Below are 24,709 nucleotides of genomic sequence, written 5' to 3' on the forward strand. Positions count from 1 at the left end.
AGAAAATAGTGTAATAATTGGAACAGGGCAAAAAAATGTAAGGGAGGATAGCAATTTGCAAATTTATAAAAGGCAAAGCTATGGAAGTATGTATCCAAATGATAAATACAAAAATATCAGAATGTGATTGAAATTGTAAGTCTCTAACAGTTACACGAAAGTATCTTTGTAAAGAACACGTAACCGTGGCCTATAAAAACTACAAGCTGCTGGTGATCAAATATACTCTCTTTATATTTAATCAGAAAAATATATTGATGCGAGCGGCGAAATGTTAGAAGATATGAATTCAAAATGTACTTGGGACTCACACTCACTCTTTTGGAAGGAGGATGTAAGGGGAATGCTGAATACCCACTTAGCCCTGGCTCTCTGAGCCTGCCTAGCTCAGGAGATGTTTGTCTGTTGCTGAACAGCAGTAGGAAACTGAGACTCATTCTGTGTTCAGGCAAAGCCTTATGAACAAAACTAGCAACACTGAGCCTTTCAGAAGTTGACAGTCCAGCCCCAAAACTTAATGTAAGTCGCACACATGACTCCGGGAGAGAGCTGTGTTATGAGCACAGCTGTGATTGCTCCCTTTAGAAGTGAACTGTTATCTGTCTAGAAACCATGAGAAGGAGCATACGCTGGATTTTGTGCTGTGTCTCTTTTTCTTTTCCACCCAGCTAAAGACTCTCTTTCACGTTTCTCTATTGTTCACACCATAACCACATGCCAAGTAAGATTATAATCAAGATGAAAACTCAATAATGAATAAGAAAGTGTATTCTAAGAAGATTCATAGACATTCTTTCTAGACTTATGAAGACATCAAATGTTAAAGATTTAAGAATCTCAGAATTATAGACATGTGACAAAATTATGGGATTCAAATTCACCGACCCTTAATCCATAGTAATTTTCACTCCTTAATGTCACTCTCCCTAATATCAACATAAACAATTGTAACAGTACCATAAGCATGATGCATATCAATTATAATTGTTTTTAAATAAGACGTCAGCTAAATGGATGTTACCATGACATGGGCCTAATTCCATTTGGCCACATACCCATGGTTCAAAGAAAGCCGGCTGATGGTAACAGGCTAACAGGCTACATCTTCTGTTGCCATCCCCAGAATCACTCTGATTCAGCTAATAAAAATTGACTTAAAGAATATATATGATCAAGTGCAGTTTTAGGGTACAGAGGGAGTAGGAGAACTTTTAATTGATTTTAAAAACTCAAGGTTCTAGAGTGCTGGGCATATGGCAGCTGCTCAGTTAATTAGATTACAACGGCATCGTCCCTATTACCAAGGAATCCACACGCTAATTGAGTCAACATCATGTTGGATAAAGGTGGTCGGTAAAATTTCAAACTGGTAAATCAAGAGGTAAAAAATAATGACCTGAAATGGAGGAGGAGCACACAAGAGATTTCTGTGTCATCCTTATACAAGAACCAACTTGTCTACTCTTTTTTTTTTTCAATTGTAATATACAAAAGCATTCATACTTACTTGTATAATTAGACAGCATAAAACACCTCCCCAAATGATTAGGAACATGTGCTAATGGGACTCCCAAGACAAGCACCCACCTTTCACATAGACTGAGGTTCACACACAAATCCTGGGATTAGTCTGATGGCGGGGGACCCACTTACAATAGAGATGGCCTCCGTTCGCATTCCCTTCCCCGAAGTATTTAGTGGAACAAAATATACTGCAGCCAGGTCAGTGTTTTTTCATGAGACAAGAATCAATGTAGGTTTCTAAGGCCCTGGCAAAATGCAGTGACATGATAGGTTATAAGAGAAAACAGGCTCAGACAAAGAAAGGAAGGAAGAAAATGGGAGCAAGTGACCAGTCACAGAAACCTATTTTATCTTATGTAGTATTGGGTTTTAGGGGTATTGTTATAGAAATTAATCATTATATATTAGGTAAATATGCCACATCAAATAGATATTCTCAGTATAAAATAAAACTTGCAATCATCTTTATTGCTTTTAGCACTCTCTCTTATATTTATTGCTTTTAGCTCTTTCTCTAGTAGGTTAGTGTTTCCCTGAAAATGCACAGCAGCCTGAAAAAAAGAAAATTTTGCATTTTAAAATACCAGAGTGACACTGGGATTAAAGCTATGCCCATTTATGCTGGCATATCAGATTTGAGCTTGTGTTCTCTAAAAATCAGAACACCTGGGTTTTATCAGGGAGACATCAACGGATTCTGAAGAGGAGTAGCAATTCAACAATAATTTAAGATTTGATGGCAAGTCAACCTACACAGATTCTCTATCACAAATGTCATGACTGTCTCTAACAAGGGGCCTTGAAACTCCTGCTAATCTAGGGATATTCACAAATACACTGGGTTGAATCCTTGGCAATCGCTGTCCTGATTCCTGCTTTCAATAAGCTCTTAAATAATTCGTTTATCACTTGAGCCATTTGGTGATAAATGGAGTTCATTCAGTACGTCCTCTAATTAATTAGTTTGCTTTGTGTGCTATTAACGGAGGCAGAAGTATATCCATTAGCCATTTGGGAGCTCGCGTGCATGTAGCCTTTGAAAAACGCATGCTTCGTATCTGTGGAAGGTGCTGGCTCCTAGTAAAGCTGTTTGGGCTTCAATAGGAAGAGAAAGGTCTTTCCAGGCAATCAGATTTTCCTTTCGTCCAAAAGGGAAAATAAATATCCCCCTGGATTGCGCTTTTCTTAAAGTGCCCATAGTTTCATTGCAATTTCCATCCAAGGCAACATGCATTTTGTCAGGCTGTGGTTCAGCCATTAGGTTGCTAATTAAGTTAACAAGTGCTGTGTGCAGCTTAATTTGGCAACAAGCTATCTTGTAGAGTGTTCATAAGAAAAGCAGCATTCCTGTAATGATTCTGTTTTTAAGCTTGGAATTAAGCTAAAAACCGTAATGGTCCTCATGATGGGATGTCTGATGCATGTGTTCAAAATGCAGAGAGTGAGGATATACGATTTTGCACATTGGAAACTCACACTTTTTATTTACAGATTTACTTCGCAGTGTAGCTGAAATGGGGCTAATTACCTGTGTACATTTTAAATTCATCAGAATTCAAATGAAATGTGTTTCTTTGTCTAACTTTCTTCTTGCAGCTGTCATTTTGCCCAACTGCAAATTGACTTTTAGTAATGAATTTCCATTGCAGTTGGCTAATTGTGTGATTTATCCTCTCGTTGTCCTCCGTGGATCTCTCTTCCAGATTCTAAAGGCTAAAAATGAAATGCATTGCTTTATCTATTCAATAAATATTTATTGAACATCTATGATGTGGCAGACTCTGCATTAGTCTCTAGGGACTCATAAAAAAACGTACACTGAGTGAGCTCTCAATGGAGGTTCCAAAAGAATTGTGTTTTTATTCCATCAAAGAACACATAGTGTGGGGAGGAATATACCTGGACTAAGACCCTGGAGACTGATACCTAGGTGTCAAGTCTTGCCACAGAAAGAAAATTAAATATGCAAGCTGTCTAATTTATCTGGGCCTCAATCACTCATTTGTAAAATGGAAAGCTTGGCCTATTTGTTAAACTCCCTTTCAGCAGATTTCTTGAAAACTCCAAATTGCATCATGACCGACCCTCAACCAAATGCTATTTCCCCAATCTGGAGTTTCTGTCTCCTCCCTTCCTCATTTCTATACATTAAAAGACCACTCAATAGGGTATGGAGTCTAGTTAATTGTATTGTACCAATGTCCATTTCCTGGTACCACTGGGGGAAGCTAGATAATGACTACAGGGGACCTCTCCATGCTATTTTTGCAACTTCTTGTGAATCTATTAATTTAAAATAAAAAGCTTTCTTAAAATGACCAAAATCCACACCTACCTCAAAAACAAAATCAAAACTGCAATCAATCTCTTCTTCTCTTCCCTCTATTGTAACGTTCTGACTACATTAGAGTAGTTGCAAATACACCAGCCTGTCTTGATTTTAAACTTTGAGAGCTGGAACTGAATCCTATTTATCTCTGTATCCTCCACAGATTTTAGAATATTTGCTTTTCTAACCCAGGTTCATTTAATTAAATTCAACAAACTAGGTTCAAAACACTGGTTAAAACAGTTCTTTGCATCTCTTATCTCATCAGGGAAGCTCTGCCTTACATTCTGCTTTTCTTTTTGTGGCATTCAACAGAATCTGTATGCAGAATGTGTGTAGGCATACTGCTTACATACTCATTTTCTCAAGGTACCTACCAGTAAAATGTGACTGGTAGTAACACCTGGTTACCAAGGACAAAGAGATTTAATTAACCAGTTATGGCAGAATATAGTATATAAATAATGGAGCATGAGACAAATAGGGGTTACGTTGTATAAATATTCAGGTCCCGCAACATCTTTTTCTGGATTTGGTTTTCAAATGGAAGAAAATTAAAATAAAGTGCATTTCTATTTGTTTCTGATGATGCTTTCTGACACCGTGAGCTCCTAACATTAAAACACACATACATAATGTAGATATATGGAGATTAACAAGACAAGAAGGCACTCCAAAAGGTCATTTCTAACCACCTATGTCTTGTATGTGTTGGTAGCAATTGGTAGCAGTTGGAATCAGCCATCTGTAGCTGCTAAGATAAAGACTGCTATGCCTATATATTTTACTACCTGTTAAACATAGGTAATTGCAAATTACTCATGTGTAGTTTCAGTAAAATCTATTGAAATGCCCCCAAAAAACAAACAAACAACTTTAATTCAGCAGCTACTACTGTTTGAGAATATAGGTAAATTACTGAAATAAAAATGATAATAACAACATCCAGGACAAAAAAATCTGCAAAAGCTAATAAAAAAAAATATAATTGTTTGTAATGTATGATTAAAAATGGCATTTGCACTTGATTTTTTCCTCTAGGAATAATTGATAACTATCTTGAAATATTCTAATCATGTATAAATAGGGAGAATGTAATTACTAATGGTTATTCATTTTCCCAAAACTTGATGAGTATAAATATAAATTCCACTTTATCAAAAATGTAAATAACACTATAAAAATATTTTACTATTTGTCTACCTAACTTGAATGTCAGTAAAATTTTAGGCTTGTTTTGTATTAGCATTCTTTTCTGTATTCACCTTTGATCTCCAACCTATGGTAGGGAAACTTAGGCATCTATTATATATAAAAGTTGCTCATCTGACAAGTAGGACAGTTATAACAAATGTGGTCAAGAGAATTAATATAACTGCACCCACCAATCTGTTTACTTTTTTGAATTATTTTGAAGGACTTGATAAAATGAAGAAGCTACCATGCTGGATGTGTTAAAACACAATATGGATTTTAGTTTTGTGAATTAAGACTGATAAGAACTCATACTAGAAAGCTAAAGAATTAAAATTGAATGTCCATCTACATGCAATATTAATAGACAACAGAAGGCATAGTGTGAGTCCTAGCATTGCAAGTGGTTATTTATATAGGAGTCATTAGTTGTCTGAAGAGCTGTCGCGGAAGTCACAAACTATGTTATTGTTGTAGTAGGCAGAATATATCCCTAACAAGATGTCCATGCCTCGGCTGGGTGCAGGGGCTCACACTTATTATCCCAGCACTTTGAAAGCCCGAGGCAGGCGGATCACCTGAGGTCAGGAATTCAAGACCAGCCTGGCCAATATGGTGAAACTCCGTCTCTACTAAAAAAATACAAAAATTAGACAGGCATGGTGGCATGCCCCTGTAATTCCAGCAACTTGGGAGGCTGAGGCTGGAGAACTGCTTGAACCCTGGAGGCGGAGGTTGCCATGAGCCCAGATCATGCCACTGAATTCCATCCTGGGAGATGACAGAGTGAGACTCTGTCTCAGCAACAACAACAACAACAACAATGTCCATGCCTCAATCTGCAGAACCTGTGAATGAATATATTATGTTATATGTAAGGAGGAATTAAAATTTTCATTTTCTAATCAGCTGACTGCAAAATAAGGAGAATCATCAGCTGAACTGATCATATGGTTTTTGTCCTTCATCCTATTGATGTGATGTATCACACTGATTGATTTGCGTATGTTGAACCATCCTTGCATCCCTGGGATAAATCCCACTTTGTAATGATGAATGATCTTTTTAATGTGTTGTTAAATTCGGTTTGCCTTCATTTTGTTGAGGATTTTTGCATCAATATCCATCAGAAATACTGGCCTGTAGTTTTCTTTCTTTTTTTTTTTTTTTTTTTTTTTGTCTGGGTTTGGTATTGGCAATATTGGCCTTGTGGGGTGAGTTTGGGAGTGTTCCCTCCTCCTCTATACTTTGGAATAGTTTGAGTAGTTTTGGTATTGGTTGTGTAAATGTTTGGTAGAAGTCAGTAGTGAGGCCATTAGGTCCCTAGCTTTCCTTTTATGGCTTTCATCTCATTACCTGTCTGGTCTGTGCAGGTTTGGGATTTCTTTATGGTTCAATCTTTGTAAGTTTTATGTCTAGAAATTTACTCACTTCCTCTATACTTTCCAGTTGGTTGGGATACAGTTACTCATAGCCACTATGATCCTTTAGGTTTTTGCAGTATCAGTTGTCATCTCTCCTTTTTCATTTCTGATTTTTATTTGGGTTTCTCCCCTTCTTACTCAGCCTGGCTAAAGGTTGTCAATTTTAGTTATCTTTTCCAAAAAAACAAACTCTTCATTTGATTGATCTTTTGTATAGTTTTCTTCATTTCAAATTATTTTATTTCTGCTCTGACCATTATTATTTATTTTCTTCTACTAATTTGGGGTTTGGTTTGCTGTTGCTTTTCTAGATCTTTAAGATGCATCATTAGGTTATTTGTTTATTTTATTAGCTTCTTAATAAATCTTGGTCACTGTTATAAGTTCCTACTCTTCTTCAGAAACAGTGTAGTTTTAGCGTTTTGCTCTTCTATATAAATTTTATTTTTAAAACATTTTAATAAAGTTTGTTGTATGTATTTAAGGTATACAATATGATATTATGGAATTTATATAGATTGTAAAATGTTTACTACAGTGAAGCAAATTAACATATTCATTATCTCACAGTCATCCATTGTGTGTGTAAGGTAAGAGCGGCTAAAATCTGCTCATTTAGCAAAATGTTGGGCACCGTTTTTTTTTTACGTATTTGACCATTTTTATGGTTTTTTTTTTTTTTTTTTTTTGAGATGGAGTCTTGCTCTGTGCCCCAGGCTGGAGTGCAGTGGCGTGATCTCGGCTCACTGCAAGCTCTGCCTCCTAGGTTCACGCCATTCTCCTGTCTCAGCCCCCTGAGTAGCTGGGACTACAGGTGCATGCCACCATGCCAGGCTAATTTCTTTGTATTTTTAGTAGAGATGGAGTTTCACCGTGTTAGCCAGAACGGTCTTGATCTCCTGACCTCGTGATCCGCCCGCCTCAGCCTCCCAAAGTGCTGGGATTACAGGCATGAGCCAATACGCCCGGCCTATGTTTAGGTTTTTAATTTATTTTGAGTTGATCTTAGTGTATGGTGTAGTATAATAATTCAATTTCAATAACATGTTATTAAGTCAAAAAACTGTTTAGATTTTAATTGTAAATTTATTGACCCGATAGATCAATTCAGTAAGAATTCATATGTTCACATATTCAGTGTTCCTGTGCATGATCATAATAGCCCTTGAAGAATTTTTGTGTTTAAAGTATTTTTTGTCATTTCCCTACAAATTTCTTATATTTCCTTTGTTTACTTATCCCTAATTGTATTTAATAATCTCTGATAATATTATATCTGTTATCTTCTCTTTAATTGTCAAGTACTTTATTGCTGTGTATAGAAGTTCAACTGATTTTTAAATTTAATTTTATATCTAACTCTCTTGGGGAAAATATTTTTGTCATTTCTAATTATTTGTTTGTAGAATATTTTGGATCATCAAAAAAATTCTATCATCTAGAAATAATAACACAGTTATACCTCAATATACAGGAGACGATTTTTCCAGGACCCCTGTGATACCAAAACCATGCATACTCAAGTCTCCTAGTTGGCCCTGCAGAATCCACAAATGAAAAAGCCGGCTCTCAGTATCAAGTTTTGCATCCTGAAATACTATGTTTTCAGCCCACATTTGATTGAAAAACATCCCTGTGTAAGTGGATGCACACAGGTCAAACTGATGTTGCTCAAGGGCCAACTGGATTTTAATTTCCTCCATTTCACGCCTTACTCCTCTAATACCTTTTTCTTGTCTCATTACACTATTTGGGGTTGCCATTAGAAGTCAAGAGTGGGCATCTTGTGTCATTCCTTCTTTCAAAGAATATGTTTTAATATTTCTTCATTTAGGGTGATATTTGCTCAGATTTGTTATAAATGATATGCTTATCGGACTAGGGAAGCTCCCTGTTTTCAATTTACTGAAAGTTTTGTGTTAAAGAGTAATTTTATCAGATGGCTTTTCTATCTAATAAGATGATTATTTGTTTTCTCTTTTGATTTGTTAATGTGATGAACAACATTCATGGATTTTCTGATGGAAACTATTCTTGTGTACCTGGGATAAATCCACTTATTCATGGTATATTATCTCTTTAAATATACATTTGCATTCCAATTGCAATTTTGCTCAAGATTTTTAGCACATATGTAATAATCAGTAAAACAGGCCTGAGCTTTGTCTTTTTTATAACCTCTTTTTTCTGTTTTGTGATGAGAATTGTACTAGCCTCCTTGAATGAGTTGGGAAATGCTTCTTCATTTTCCTTCATAAATATTTGGAGGAACAAAGATATATGTCAATGTATACCTTTTTGCTGGAATTTCATAGCAAATCTATTACAGTGGTCACCTTAGGGAGAAGGGATAAAGGCTTAAGGGACAGGGAGTGATGAAGAGGGAGAGGGAGGCCTGTGTTTTCATTATAGTCTCCTCAGGCTGCTTGCTTTATTCATCATGTTCCTATATTACATTATTTCTTATGGAAAATGTTTGAAGAATAAAGTCTTCCATTCCATTCACCACAAATACAAAGTAAACTCTTCCCATTACCCTCTTTATAACAATATTACAGGTAGCCTTCAGGGCATACTCACAGAGCTCAAGTGAACCCCCTAGTGCTGACTTGCAATTCAGATTTTTACTCTATCCCTTCTGCATTTATTTCTCTATAGGGGTATTTTGCTGCCCAGGATCCAGAGGTTTACTGTCCTAGGAACTAACCCAGCTTTCCATCTACAGGAACCCATACTCCTCCACTCTTAGTGCTCATGGCCAGGCAAAGCCCTCTCTAGCTTTAAGGATGGTTCACTTTGCCCAATTTAGGCCAATGGGTAGCACACTTCTGTAATTCATATAGTTAGACAGTTAGGAGATGTGCAGAAAGTAGGTGCTGGGGCTCTGGTGACATTCCTGAGTCTCCGAATCAAACTGGTTTTGAAGCTCTAGACATACCCAGTGACTTTTCCATTACCTGAACAAACAAGTCTATTTTCTGTATGCGTCCATGTGAATTGGCTCTTATTTTACTTGTTATACAAAGTTTCTTAAATGGCAGCAGAGAAATTTGCCAAGCAATTTCCATCTCTGAAAAAGAAAAATACAGGAAAAGCAGTGACTACAATCTCAGTAAAACATGTTTAAGACAAATTAACAGTCCGTATTCCAGCAAATGTTCCTTTTTCAAATTGGTTGCATTGCTTTAACAACCAGATTTAGACTATAAACTCCTGAGATGATGGTCTCCTAAGCAGAGGTAGTAAAGCTAGGTGAAAAGTTCATGGTCCCTGCTGTAATCTTGACACCTCCATTGCTGACACTGAAGATTAATTTTGTGTTTTTGGAGCTCATTTTATCTCACGCAACTCTTACAACAACCCTGCTAGGAAACATTATTATGCTCATTGTGGAGCTGCGCATAATAATGTTTCCTAGCACGGTTTTTGTAAGAGTCACATGAGATAAAATATGTTTGACATAGAATAAGTGTTCAATAAGTCACAGCACATTGTGATATTAGACTTATTAACAGAAGTATGGTATGTTATGTGAACTGAAATGGCCCAGGGCTTTACTACACTGTGGTGTCTGAAGTTACAAGCCAGGCCTGATTTTTTTCTTTTTTTCAGTTTGATAGACATATTTCTTTTCAATATTTCCTTCCTCATCCAGCATGGAAAAAAAACCCAAAGATTGGGCCCAGTGTACAGTCATCAGCCCTCTTCCTGTCATGGCTGTGACCCACACTTTCAGCCTGAACAGCTCCTCACTCTTGTCCTTGTTTGCACAACTGTCAGTAGTGGTGCTGGTAACCATGCTGTTTTCTTCCTCTGGGGTCACTACTGCTGTCCCATGGCTCACACTGTTCATCTATTGGACCCCGTGGCTGTTGGTGCCACTGGGATCATTGCCTTTGCCGCTTCCCACAGCAGTTCCCAGCTGCTCTGCCTTGCTTCCATGGCCAGCTGCTCTGGGCTGCTTCTTCCTCCTACCCCATGCTGATGAATTCTACTCCACAGCACTGGATGAAACCTGCAGTGCCATTCTCTCTAAACCATAACTCCACCTTTCAATTCATGCAATACCAATGTGTAATTTTAACAAAAGGCTTACCTTACTCTCAGTCACTAAAACAGCTCTAGGAAATATTTTTCTATTTGTGTATTTCCATTATGGATTACAGCTTTCTCCTCTAATATAGCATGTGGCTATAAAGTAGTGGGTATAAATGTGGTCCCATTTATTTTTCATGCAATAAATATGAATTTAATGTTTTATTATAAATTGCTGCTAGTGTAAAACTTTACTTCTTATAATAGCATACTTTATTATTTTTGAAGTTGCCAAGGTGATCTTTTTTTATTTTATATAGTTGGTAACTTTATTTTGCAATTGACAGATATAATTTCAAACTAGGATATGCCATCTCCAGAAAGCAAATAAATAGTATTTTCATGTCAGTAAGGAGAAAGAACAGGCCTCAAATAAAAGTGGAATGATATAAAGCATCATGTTTCAATTTTATAGTCTTTCTGTCTATGATACAACATTTGACTTGTAACCTTGCTTTTACACTCACCATCTGCATATCGCTATGATACAGGAAATGTGAGATGAGTCCAGGTCACTTGGATCTATAATATTAAGTAAGAACTTAACATCTAAATAGAATGAGCCTGGTCTGGAGCAGTGGACTAGAAGTCATATAATTTCTATCTCCCAGTCACCAGTCATTTGTTATGTCCTTGAGCAAATCATTTAACCTTTCTATGCCTCAGACTCTTAAATGAAATAATACCCACTTTGATCACAGATATTCACAGACAGTAAATGAAAAGGAAAAGTGTATGGCATTTTACAAAAATGAGTGTTAGAAAAAAATAATTCCTGGACAGTAATTTGCAAACAAGCCAGATCTACATCTGCCACCACCTTTCTATGTGCGGATTCCTTGTTAACCTCAAGGGAGGGAGACAGACACATAACTCTAGCTAAGAGCCCAGACTAATAGAATACTAACAACATCTATCAGGCACTTACTACATGCCAGGCACTGCTCTAAGTGCTTTACATATATTACTTCTATTAATCCTCACACTGACTCTACAAGGCAGGCGCTCTTGTTAGCCCGTTTAGCAGTTGGGGAAAAGTAGGCACCAGGAGATTAAGTGGAATGCCCAAGGTTATATGGAGCTATGTCTAATGCTAATGGTTTATCTAGAATCCGGACATTTAGCCACCCCCCGTCAGGCACAGCCATCCATCCCACTCTTCTACAATGCCTGCCAGGGTCAGAATGGGCCTGTGCTCACCTGGGACTAATATCTAGATGAGCTTTCTTCTCTGAAACACTGAGAGTCATCCCAGGAAAACTCATCCAAGTGGAAGAGATGGGTAAGAAGCATAGATCTGGATCAAAACAGTTAACATTGGAACAAATGGATAATTTTTTTTTTTTTAACAGCTTGATGCTTGTAACTTGCAGTGCTCTCTGGACAGGACAGCCACTCAATAAGTCAACGGATAATTATTGAGTTCCTACTATGTTCCATGTCCTGTTGTTGCCACTGGAGATTCATCAGGGACCAAGAATGAGTCCCAGTCTTTGAAACAATTCCTTCTTAATGGGGCAGTAGGGGGTGGGGGCAGGGGAGATTTGGGGAAGGAGAGTGGGGAATGTGAGAAGAGATACACAAATAAAAAGCAAGAAGTAGCATCCTTTTAGATACTAAAAATTATTAGGACAAAGTCAGAGAAAAGGCTTGTTCCTGAGTCATAGAGAGGAGAAGAGAACTAAAGGAGGTGTTTCTTGAAAAGCCATCAATCACCATTAGAAACAGAGTTTATAGTTTTCCCAATAGTGGTAATGTTGCTGGAAGGCTTAAGTGGGTCTCTGGATGCTGGTGAGACCGCAGCCCAGCTGGTGTCTGGGTTATTGACACGGCAGCAGAAAGAATTCAGGAATGGGTCACAAAGAAGTGAAAGGCAAGGAACTTTCACTGCAAAGCGGAAGTACACGTTCAAGAGCGGGCGTGCAGGCATAGTGGGGAGAGCGAGTTGCACACATGGAGTTTGGGTTTCTAATTTTATGGGCTCTTCCAATTAAAGGGTGGAATCATCATGAGGTTTTCTAGGGAAAAAGGCAGAGCTTTCTGAGAATTGAGGTGCCTCCCATTTTTATACTAAATATGGGCATTCTCGTGTCCTCCATTGCACTGGTGGGTGAGTAATTTAGTATGGCAACGAGCATATATTTAGGCCCGGGGTTGGGTGTGGGTCAAATCCAATGCTATGTTGGACTTAGGTGCTTTCAAGCAGCTGGAGCCCCTGCCCCAGCTGTTGGTCTTACCAGCCCAGGCTCGTCCTTCTCTTTGTAACTAACTTTAACATCTCCTCTCTTGCTGCTGTGTGAAATTGCTGCTTGATATTTTCTCATTCTCCTGTGACCACCCAGTATTTCTATTTTATGGGTCTTTCTTTAATAAGGGGATGAAATAATTATTAGGTATTCTGGAAAAAGGGGATTTCCGAGGCCTCCCAGTTACCACCCCTTTTCTCCCTTATTTGGGTTTGTTTGAAAGAGTCATGGACATGTCACCCTGACTGGGGTTTTGGCTATTTCCTCTTCCTTATTTTGGGTTTTCTGTTATTCTGTAGTTTCTTTGCCTGGTTTTTGTTTTAGCTGTTGTTTCAGTTTTTCCATCCTCCTGTGACCACCCACTGCTATTTCTATTCCACACCAATATGAATGGGAGGATATGTTCCCCACCTGAGTTGCTATGAGAAGCCACAGCAGCACAGTAGCCTGAGCTACAAGCTGGATGGATCTTCATATTTTCATCTGTAGCAGGGGTCTTTGACTCCTGGGCTGTGGACAGTTCCTGCTGGTGGCCTGTTAGGAACCAGACAGCACAGCAGGAGGCGAACAGTAGGTGAGCAAGCATTACTACCTGGGCTCTTCCTCCTGTCAGATCCACAGTAGCATTACAGTCTCATAGGAGCGCGAACTCTACTGTGAACTGTGCATGTGAGGGATCTAGGTTGTACACACCTTATGAGAATCTAATGCCTGATGATCTGAGGTGAAACAGCTTCATCCTGAAACCATCCACCACTCTTCCTTTCATCCATGGAAAAATTGTCTTCCATGAAACTGGTCCCTGGTGCCAAAAAGGTTCGGGACTGCTGATCTGTAGTAAAAAATAGACATTGCTTTTTATCCCAACTGAAAGATAGGAAAATACTGAGAATAGAGGATTCACCAAATAAATTAAATATAATAATAAACATGAAAAAATATGCATGAAAATAGATTGATCTTGTAATTTTAAAGAAATGAAAATGAAATTACAGTGAGGTTTTTTTCTTTAAGTTGGCACGAATGTTTGAAAATATAATAGCTAATGTTGGGAACAGACATAAAAAACATTCTATTCAACAATAAATTATTGAGTGTTTACTGTGTCTTAGGTATTTTGCTAAGCACTAGGGATACTAAATAAAATAAAAAATTATTTTATTCAGTATCTACTTACAAAACATCTACCACGTAGAAACTGGTTTGCTGAGGACTGGGATTTCCTGGTGGACAGGAAAGATTGCTTCCTGCCCTCATGGAGCTTACATGCTAGCAAACGAGACAGACATTTAAAAAATAATCACGCACCAAAATACACGTTTAAATAGTGAAAAGTGCTATAAATGAGATATTATGGCCCCTGCAGGAGTTAATAATATCAGAACTAAATTAATCAGGGCAAGAGAAGTGTCCTTTGAAAAATTAACATTTGATCTGAATTCTAACAGATGAGTCGAAATCAGCAGGGCAAAGAGGAGGACAAAGTGCTTTCCAAGAAAAAATCATCATGTGAACAAAAACGTGAGGTGAGAAGGAGCAAATATATGTGAGAAACTAAAAGAGAAATCAGTGTGGAGAATGCAGGAAGCAAGAGGCAAACACCACCAATGAGGCGAGGAGATGAGGAGGGAACAGATTGTAGAAAGCAATCAGAAGCCACCGAAGGGATTTCAGTAGACAAGTGACATGACCAAAAATAGTGGTGGAAATGCAGATAAGGCTGTGTCCTTGAAGAGTCAACATTCTAGTGGGGAAACAGGTATTTTCAGATGTAACTGGGACAGTACAAGTTGGCGTACAAATTCTGTTGGCCAATTAGGCAGTAACTCTAAATTTAAAATGCATTTGCATCCACCAACCCTTCATATTTCATAGAAATGATTGCATATGTACAAGGAAGTTAGTATTATTGAAAATTCTGAACCAATCTAATGTCTTTCAAATGGTTTCAAATTAATACAACATGATATGGCCATATAATGAAATATTATGCAGCTATTAAAACAGAGTGAGATAAATCTGCATATATTACCTTGATGTTTTAAAAATAAAGAGCAAAGTTCGAGGTTGTAGGTACAGCTCTGTCCCAATTTTCTTAAGACAAACCAACATATATGTATGGATATATATATGGCAGAAGGCTTTATACTTTAAACACTTATTATTTTGCTAGATTTTATTATAAAAATATTCATTGAAATGTAGTGTTTATCAGTAAAGATACTGAAATACATAATAGACATATAGAAGATAATTTTAAGCAGATTATATACATTTTCATAATAAAAGAAAAGGAAAACATGCAGAACAAGACAGACTAACAGGCCAACAAAAGTCAGACGCTCACCATTTTTGGACAGCACACTCCTCCATTAAAAATTAATGGCAACTAGTAGACAACATAAACAATTCAAGCTTACAAAGGCAGAGAACAAATTCTATTTCCAACATTTTACATAATTTGTTATTATTTCATTTACTGGTGTTTGTTTATTACCAATATAGTATAAAATATTTATATGTAGTAACATTTCCATTTGTCTAAAACACCCTAGGTTTTAGAACAACGGTGCCTCCTTGTAAACATCCAATAAATAATTGTTGAGTCATAGGACTATCACGAAAATTGATTACTGATACCTTAATCTCAGGGAATCAGCCCAGAAGACTGAAAAATGCCCAAGGGCAGTGTGAGACAGGCAATCTCATATCCAAGAACCCCAGATATGACATTGAACGAGAACATTCTAATGACTGCTAACGAATATGATCCTAGCTGCAATTCAGTCTGATCTCTGAAATGGTATTTCTCCAGATAGCACAGATTTCCTTTAAGGGTAATGTCACAGCCAACTAAGATCTCATCAAGGATGTCTAATGTCCACCGAGATCATTTTAATGCTCTTGGCTGAAGCCAGCAAGCTGTCATTTAATTATGCAGGATTTCTGATTGCTCATCATCATCCCTGCTTTCATTCAGCTTTTCACCCTTGTGTGTCTCCTCTACGGAGAGCTTCCATTCATTCATCTGACTAGCAGCTTTAGTTAAGGAAGATGTGAGTGAGTATGAGAAGGAAGATGATCTTCAGAATATGAAAAAAAATTAGATTGTGGACAGAGCTCTTTTTTCCTGAAATTCTCATACATTGACTCACTTATCAACTTGCTTATGTGATAGTAGCCATTTTACAATTTTTACATCTCCCCCTTTTCTCAACTGGTAACTAATGCTAATATAATTCAGATGAACGAGACTTATAAAATAGTTATATGTTTTCAGATTAAAAGGTAATGTCCCATTGACCACTGACTAAATGGGATTTAGAGACATATTGAAGAACAATTGTATAGTCTTCCTTGCATAGAATAGAATGAGAAGTCATTTTATCAAATTTGCATAGAAAATATATCTTACGTTTTGACATGAAAGATAGCAACTTCATTGTAGAACAATAACATAACTTACTCTTTGGGAATAACCTTGAATTACGTAATTTAAGAATTCTCTAACAATGCCAAGTGAAATCTGTTAAATCAATACTCATCTACTCTGGCTTTGGTATTTCAGGTTCTGTGAGATTTCCAAATTTCAGCATATTAAGTGTAAATCATTCATAAAAACAGAAAACATATATACAAGTTATTTCTTTAAAAAGCCATCTCTCAAAAGAATAATTGTTCTCTAAACTGGAAAATGATACACATAAATCTTCATTTTAATTTTTTGATTTCTGTGATATATGTTTCCCCCCACCCCATAAAACACTTCAGGATGACTATTTACAAGCCAAATGAGATAATGTTTCAAGGAAACTGCATTAATTCTGTTTTCAGAAAAGGTTCATTGGAAGTCCACTGACAACTGATATTTGACAACCTGAAAGCATTTCCAGATTTGGAGCAGGTGCAGGTTCCAATAGGCATATTCCACAGACAAAGCAACAAAGTCTTTCTTGATGTGATTACGCTTATTATTCTGTGATTGCTACATCCTGATCAGAGATATACTCAGTCATTAAAAAAAAGTGCTGTAGAATTACCCATAGATTATGTATGAAACTGTTGGGAAAGGAGAAGAGCACAAGAGAGGGCTCTGAAGTATTTTCAGTTGATGCACAGTGAATGACAGCTCCAGGTGGAATTCTGTGAAACAGGGGACCATGATTAATACATTGTTTGTTTAAAAGAAAATGGGGACATGAAGTATAGCAAAGTATTTCTGAAGACGTTGTTTGAGGGAAGGATAAATTGGTATACTATATGAGAGTTTCATCATTTGAATACACTTCATTTAAGAGATTTAATAAGGAAGGTTTTTGGCATTTGGGTGTGTGTGTTTGCATGTGTGTGTGTGTGTAGGGGGGGGGGTGTGTGTAGCCAAAATCTAAGCACTTGTGGGAAGTCAAGGCAGGAGGATAACTTGTACCCAGGAGTTTGAGACCCACCTGGATAATACAGCAAGACCCTGTCTCTACAAAAAATAGTAAAAACTATTAGCTGTGCATGGTACCAAGCATCTGCAGTCCCAGCTACTTGAGAGGCGCACGCACACGTGAAGTTCATCTCTTTAACATACAGTGCTTTTGTCCACCTAGTATGTATCCTATCTCAGCCATATAGAAAAGCAGATTCACCTTCTGCTTTCAGTGCCAAATCAAAACTAAGGAGTAGAAATGTCAGAAAGTGGGCGGGAATTGAAATATCTATTAACAGAACGTGAAAGATGAGCAAAACAAATATATACTTTAGAAGAAAAATTGAAATATTTGACCATGATCAGTTCCCTGGATAACTGAATAAAATACACAAAATTTGAAAGTGTGAAAAGCCACGATGAGACACAGAGTGGGCACAAAAGCCTAGGTGAGGATGCTCTAAATCTAGAACAATTCTCATGGACAAAGGCGATTCTCTATGGATTTCTATACAAAACTCCTTAATCTACACCTACTGGGAAACTTCATTTTAATGAAAGAACAGCTTTCTAAGCCCAACATTTATGTCACTAGTTTTATTTTTTATTTAAAATAATTTTTATTTTTTTCTTTTTTTTTGAGATAGAATCTCACTCTGTCACACCGGACTGCAGTGGCATTACTCTGTCTCACTGCAGCCTCAGCCTCTTCAGCTTGGGCAGTCTTCTCACCAGAGCCTCTCAAATAGCTGGGACCACAGATGTAGGCCACCATGCCCAGTCAATAGATTTTACTTTTTTTTTTTTTTTTTTTTTTTTTTTGTAGAGACAGGGTCTTTCTATGTTATCCAGGTGGGACTCAAACTCCCGAGCTCAAGTAATCCTCCTGCCTCGACCTCTGAAAGTACTGAGATTACAGGCGTGAGCCACTGTGCTTGGCTACGTTAGGAGTTTTCAAACTTGGTTGCACATTACCAACCATTCTGATGCCCAGGCCTTATTCCTGAAACTTCAGATTCAATTGGCTAAGAGGTAGGACTCAAGCATCAGATTTTGGAAAAAGCTGTTTGTGGCCAGGACTGAAAGAGAGTCACTTACAGTCTGGTAGTAAGTACTCTGGGGTAAATCATACACACACACACACACACACACACACACAGAGCATGTATATATGTATATATAGAGACACATGTATATGTATATTTATATACACTGTGTATATTTAATATATGATGTTACATATTATATACCTTCTACAACAATTTTAAAAATGTGAAAAGATACAAACATAAAATTGAATATGTTGCAAAGTATGTCAATTAAACCAAGAGCTCTAGTTGTTTTGAAACAGTTGAAAACAACAAGGAAAGCATAGATAATGTATGTGGAAATACAATGGATAGTGATAGCTATAGAAGTTAAAGTTCTCATAGATAATTGGATTGTAACAACGCTGCAAGGATTAGAAAAGGGGACAATAACAAAACTGGAGAGAAACAATAGACATCAAAGTATTTTTAGCTTTGATCCTATTTCTGGAATTGACTTATGACATCATCTTCATGTGATTCAGGATCTCTGTGAGGAAGGGTGTTTCAGATGCCTGAATTGCATAGTCTCTAGTACTAAATGCAAGTTTTCTCTGAAATAACTACATTGAATATGTTTCTCTGGTGTCTAGACTAAACTTTAAAAATAAAGGTGACAATGTTCCACTTTTGGGAGGCTGTGTTTGTGTGGGGGCAGTAAATATATGGAAACTCTGTACTTTCTACTCAATTTTGCTGTGAATCTAAGACTGCTCTAAGGAACAAGTCTTTTTTAAAAAAATAATAAGCAATCTAGGTGGTGCAAAAAATATCAAAAGGTTAATTTCTAAAACAAGATAGACCAGGCAGGGTGGCTCACATCTGGAGTCCCAGCACTATGGAAGGCTGAATTGGGTGGATCGCTTGATCCCAGGAGTTCAAGACCAGTCTGGGTAATATGGTGAAACCCTGTCTCTACAAAAAATACAAAAAATTAACCTGGAATAGTGGCACATGACTGTAGCCCCAACTTCTGGGGAGGCTGAGATGGGAGGATTGCTGGAGCCCAGAGGCTGAGGCTGTAGTGAGCTGAGCCATGATTGCAACACAGCACTGCAGGCCTGGGTGATGGAGTGAGATGCTGTCTCAAAAATTAAAAAAATCAAAATTACAAAAGAAGATGTAACATATGACTTTACTGTAAACACACACACACACACACACACTCAGTAATTACAGACACCAAAATAGAATATAGAGAATATGCAAGAGTCTCAACAAATTTTCTTCTTTTCTAATTTTCTGCAATAGATTCATGAAGAGTCTTTAAAATAGTAAATTTATCCAATAAAGTACATTTCCTCTGAACCTATAATTAATGCCCACACCTTTATTGAATAGTGAGAGCTGTGAAATGTGGAATGTTTATGTATTGCTTTGCCTGGTTCTCCTTTCTTGCTTCCCACTGCTTCTTTAATGTGATTAGGAACCAAGATAGTAAAACATTTAAATGTTTATAGAGCCACTTAATAGTTTCCGGTTTCCAAACTCAAACAAAAACAGAAAAACTCAAGGAAACGTCTAGATTTATCGGGGGTGGGGGTATAAGAATTGTTAACTCACTAAGTAAAAGTAGTTTATTTTCTTTTATTTTATTCATGCAGCTTTGCCTGAAACAGAAAATTACTTCTGCATGGGTCAATTAAATGAATGTCATAATTTACCAGATGATGTCACACAATGATATGGAGAACTATATGTTGTTAGCCACAGCCCTGTAATAAACATTGGGTCTGCATTATCCTTTTCCTCTTCAACCAGTGGCATACTTATAACATCTTATTTTTGCAAATGGTTTCCCTCTTTGATATGGTTCGAACTGTGTCCCCACCCAAACTTCTTGTTGAATTGTAATCATCAATGTTGGATGTGGGGTCTGCTGGGAGGTGATTGGATATTGGGGGTAGATTCTTCACGAATGGTTTAATGCCATCCCCTCAGTGCTGCTCTCATGATAGTGAGTGAGTTCTCATGAAATCTGGTTGTTTAAAACTGTGTGACACATTTCCCTTCTCTCTCTTCCTCTTGCTCCTGCCATGAAAGACATGCCTCGCCTCCTCCCCTTCAACTTTCACCATGATTGTAAGTTTCCTGAGGTCTCCCCAGCCATACTTTCTGTACAGCCTGCAGAACCATGAGCTAGTTAAACCTCTTTTCTTTACAAATTACCCAGTCTCAGGTATTTCTTTACAGTAGTGCAAGAACAAATATATACACACTTTCTCATTTATGAGCACAACACAAGCCTATATATATTATGGTTCTTTGAAGACAACACAGTAGGTATTTGTCCTGAAAATTCTCCTGTCTCTTTGACAAATACAGGGAGAGTTGAATGTAACTAGTTTATCTCGTGCATCAAGCATTTTTGTTTTATTTAAATTTTTATTTCATACTAAATAATATCAAATTATCTGAATTAATGACTGTAGTTTCCATGTAGAACACCTTTCCCTGATAATCAGAGTGCCTTCATGCCTGTTGTAGGAATGATCAACCAGTAAACCTGAATCAAAGTTATCAAATAGAACTGACAGCTTTAAAAGCCAATACCTGTAAAGATTCCTGACTACACTCTTCTCCATTTCCAAAGTGTAGAAAATGTATTACTAAGTTAACATTCCCTGTTCTTATACCATGAAAGACTATCTTATAGGCAAGATACACCTAATACTTTTGAAAAGACAAGGGATCTTTATTTCCTCAAAGCCTTAAGATTTCTGTCATAGTCTCTATTGTATTTCCGCCCACAGAAGTCCACACTTACTTTCTCCGTGTTCAAATCCTTCTCCCTTCTTGGAGTTACTTAGCTACTTTCCACCCAAATATCCCACTGTACCACAATTAGACATTTATTCTCTTGACTGGAACACCACCTACTTAGTCATTAACGTGACATTCACATTCTATCTTGTGCCTTTACTCATGGATAGGTCTCCTCTTGAATGTCCCTTGGCTCTTTTTGCCCATTGTTGAGTGAAGTCTTCCTATGGGGATGGAAGTAACCTCAGCCTTGATCCCACCTCCTGAGTAATGTCACACTTCACTTCCCAAAGCCCAACACACTGCCAAGGTCAAAGACCAAATTATGCCAGAGGAATTCTGGCAATAGAGTTTTCACATTTTTAGAAATATGAGAAAATAAGCAAATTTAATATAACATCTTTGAAAAAGATGGAATAGTGAGTTATAGATTATAAACTACTTTTCTGTCTCTGATGTTACCACCTTCAAGTATTTAAATCCCCTAAATTGATCTTAGAGACTAAATGTATGCCTCACTTTATTTTCAAGAAAAAATTTGTAGACCAAGAGATTGCATTTGGTATGGTTGGACAGACATTTAATAGGATGCAGAACCAGGAGGCAGTATCCAGACCTCTACTCTAAAGAGGGAACCCATTAAATAAACATGGTGAGTCTGCATTATTCTCCAGTCAATTGAAGGGTCAGTTAAAGTCTAATCAAGTCCCCATTTGGCTGGAGTATCAGTTTGATAAGACTTTGTAATGGAGTTTACCAAACTGAGGAACCCAAATGAAATTAGTGGTTATTATATCAGAGTAGTAAACCCACTTCAAGTACTATTACTTAAGTATAATGAAGTGGACTCTGTAACTCAAGACTTTCTAAGAAAACAAACAAAAAAAAAACCAAAAGTCCTTAATGGTATAACCATTGAGGACTGGTACATTTACTCTTTTAAAATTTTTTATGGGTACTTACTAGTTGTGCGTATTGTACATACTGAACTGTAGGTGTTCATGCAGAAACACACACCACAAAAATACAGATATTTAACATTAATATAACAGGTTTGGTGTCAGCTTACAACCTTTCCTACTTGGGGGTTTGCAATACCCACATCCAGGTGAGGCCAGGGTAGATTTCAGTTTGTTCTTTCCCAGTTCTACACTAATAACGATAATTCATTTGGAGCACATGCTACATGCTAGGCACTATTTTAAGTATTCTATATTTTTCTACTCATTTAATTCCCGTATCAGTTCTCCATTTTACAGATGAAGAAACTGAGGCATTTTCTTCAAATCATTTTCAGTGACTAGAAGCTCTTAGACGTTCTCTGGTGCACACAGAAAATTTACGGGGGATTCCCACAGGATTACTTAAAACTAAGCAATACCTGTGGTCTTTACTTCCAGCCGTCTGCTTATGCCAGTGGATAGGAATTCTAACAAGGACGTGCTACAACTTCTGGTTTTCTTCCAGGAAAAATGCACACAAATCTGACTAACCCACCCCATCCCCACCTACCATCAGCCTTCACCTTCAAGGTTGCACTTTAGAGAAATGAGGGGTCGAAGTGTTGAGGAAACCCAAGGGACTTAATGTATTTTAAATACTTTCAAATTACTGCCATCTCTAGCCAGGCAACTCTCAACCATAGTGTCTATGCTGTCTGCATGGGTGTTTGCATTTTTCCAAAAATCTGTTGCTTATGGTATTTTTGGCTTAGGGTATAAAATGCCAAGAATATTACAACACAAACAAAATAATTTTGTCTGAAAGCAACTCTCTCTTCCCTGGATTCAGACATCTCTTTTGAAACTCAAGAAAGAACATTGAAACTACATTCACTTTGCAATTAAAAAAACAAAAAAAAAAACAAATGCCTTGAGACAGTGTACATGAAAGAACTCTTGGTATCTAACAATAGGAAAAGGTCAGGAGTAAAGTAATTTCACGGAGAAAACAGGCTGATCTCAGAGTGTTACTCCGAATCATTCTCTTGTGTCCTGGATTCATATCTCGAATTATAAAAAGAGAATTGTACCCAAATGTCTTGCAAGCACCACAAAGTCAAAATACTCAAATAAATATTTACCTCCAACTTTGATTGTTAATGCCTTAGATTCCCAATATAAGCTAATGTAGTTCTATGACGTATCCAGGTGCCCAAGCAGGAGATGGCAGGATCTCAATTTTTCTTTCTCTTTCCATCCTCACTTCTGACCCAAGCCCTGTGGATTCTACTATAAGAGTAACTCTCACCTTTCCTCCACCTCCGTCTCCATCTCCATCACCACTATCTTAGGTCAAGTCCTCCTATCTGAACTATCACCACGGACTTCCCAACAGACCTTCCTGCATCCAGCCTCTCCCTGATAACATTTTTCCAGTTTCTGCTCCTTGAACTTTAGTCTTGAAACACAATTCAAACCAGTTCACTCCTTTGTGCTAAAAGCTGGTGATGATTGACCACTGTCTTCAGGTGAGAGTTTACACTCCTTTAGAAAATTCATTTCTTTCCATGTTGATTTTCACCACATTCTTTCCACTTTCTCCTTTGAATTACAATCAGAGACAACATGCTGTCCAACATTGTTGGTTTTTAAATTGTCATTGTTGTCTTGCTTTAATTTTCATTTTTATTCGGACCCTGAAAGCATTGGTTTTCAAATCATGTTCTACAGATATTTGGATGGGATGCCTTTGTGAACACAGAGAAAAAGAAAGCATGACGATTTAAATTGTATTTAAACATTTTCTCTAACCTTTTGGGTTTCTTTTTATTGACACACACTTCAAATGCCACAAAATTCACCCTTCCCAAGTATGCAATTCAATGATTTTTAGTGTATTCACAAAAATCACACAATCATCACCACTATATAAATCTGGAAAATTTTCATCACCCCCTAAAAGAAAACTCATTGTAAGCAGGTACTCCCAATTGTGTCTTCCCCCATTCTCTGACAATCACTAATCTACTTTCTGCCTTTATGGATTTGCCTATTCCAGATTTTAAATAAATGTGTAGTCACACAATACGTGGCCTGTGATGTCTGGCTTAATTTTTTTTTAGTATGTTTTCAAGGTTCTTCCACATTGGAGGATGCTTCAGTTCTTCGTTACTTTGTGTGGCCAAATAACACTCCATTATACAGATATATCTTTTTTAATATTCATTCATCAGTTAATGAAACTTGGGTGTTTGCATTTTTTGCTATACAAATAATAATGCCATGAACATTTATATACAAGTTTTTGTGTGGACTTGCATTTTTAATTCTCTTGGGTAAATAACTAGGAATGCAGTTACTGGGTCATATGTTAATTCTAGGTTTAACCTTTTGAGAAACTGTCAAACTGTTTTCAAAAGTGGCTGCACTATTTTACATTTCTACCAGTGGTATTCCAGGGTTTCAACTTCTCCATATCCTTGCAAACCCATGTTATCATCTGCCTCTTTCATTACAACCATTTTATTAGGTACAAAGTAGAACCTCATTGGGATTTTGTGTTGCATTATCTTAGTTACTAATGATTCCAAGCATCTTTTCATGTGTATTCTAGCCATTTGTACATCTTTTTGGATAAATGTCTATTCATATCCTTTACCTATTTTTCTTGTTGGGTCATTTGTCTTTTTA

General features: G+C 37.2%; 1 long non-coding RNA gene across 2 annotated transcripts in view; it reads right to left on the minus strand.

Annotated features, from left to right (window-relative positions):
- The window catches only part of LOC110740426, a 58,592-nt gene extending 45,045 nt beyond the window's left edge, over positions 1–13,547 (minus strand). The window contains exons 1-3 of one of the 2 annotated variants that reach the window (XR_004180094.1): positions 13,506–13,547; positions 9,429–9,541; positions 3,053–3,237 (exon numbers count right to left, since the gene is read on the minus strand). This is a non-coding gene — a long non-coding RNA (uncharacterized LOC110740426). Of the gene's footprint in view, positions 1–38; positions 3,238–9,428; positions 9,542–13,505 lie in introns of those variants that run through there. The other variant, XR_002518725.2, reaches the window with a different exon arrangement.
- Between the last annotated feature and the right edge of the window lie 11,162 nt (positions 13,548–24,709).

The sequence above is a fragment of the Papio anubis genome, chromosome 19 (assembly GCF_008728515.1).
Source record: "Papio anubis isolate 15944 chromosome 19, Panubis1.0, whole genome shotgun sequence".
Lineage (NCBI taxonomy): Eukaryota > Metazoa > Chordata > Mammalia > Primates > Cercopithecidae > Papio > Papio anubis.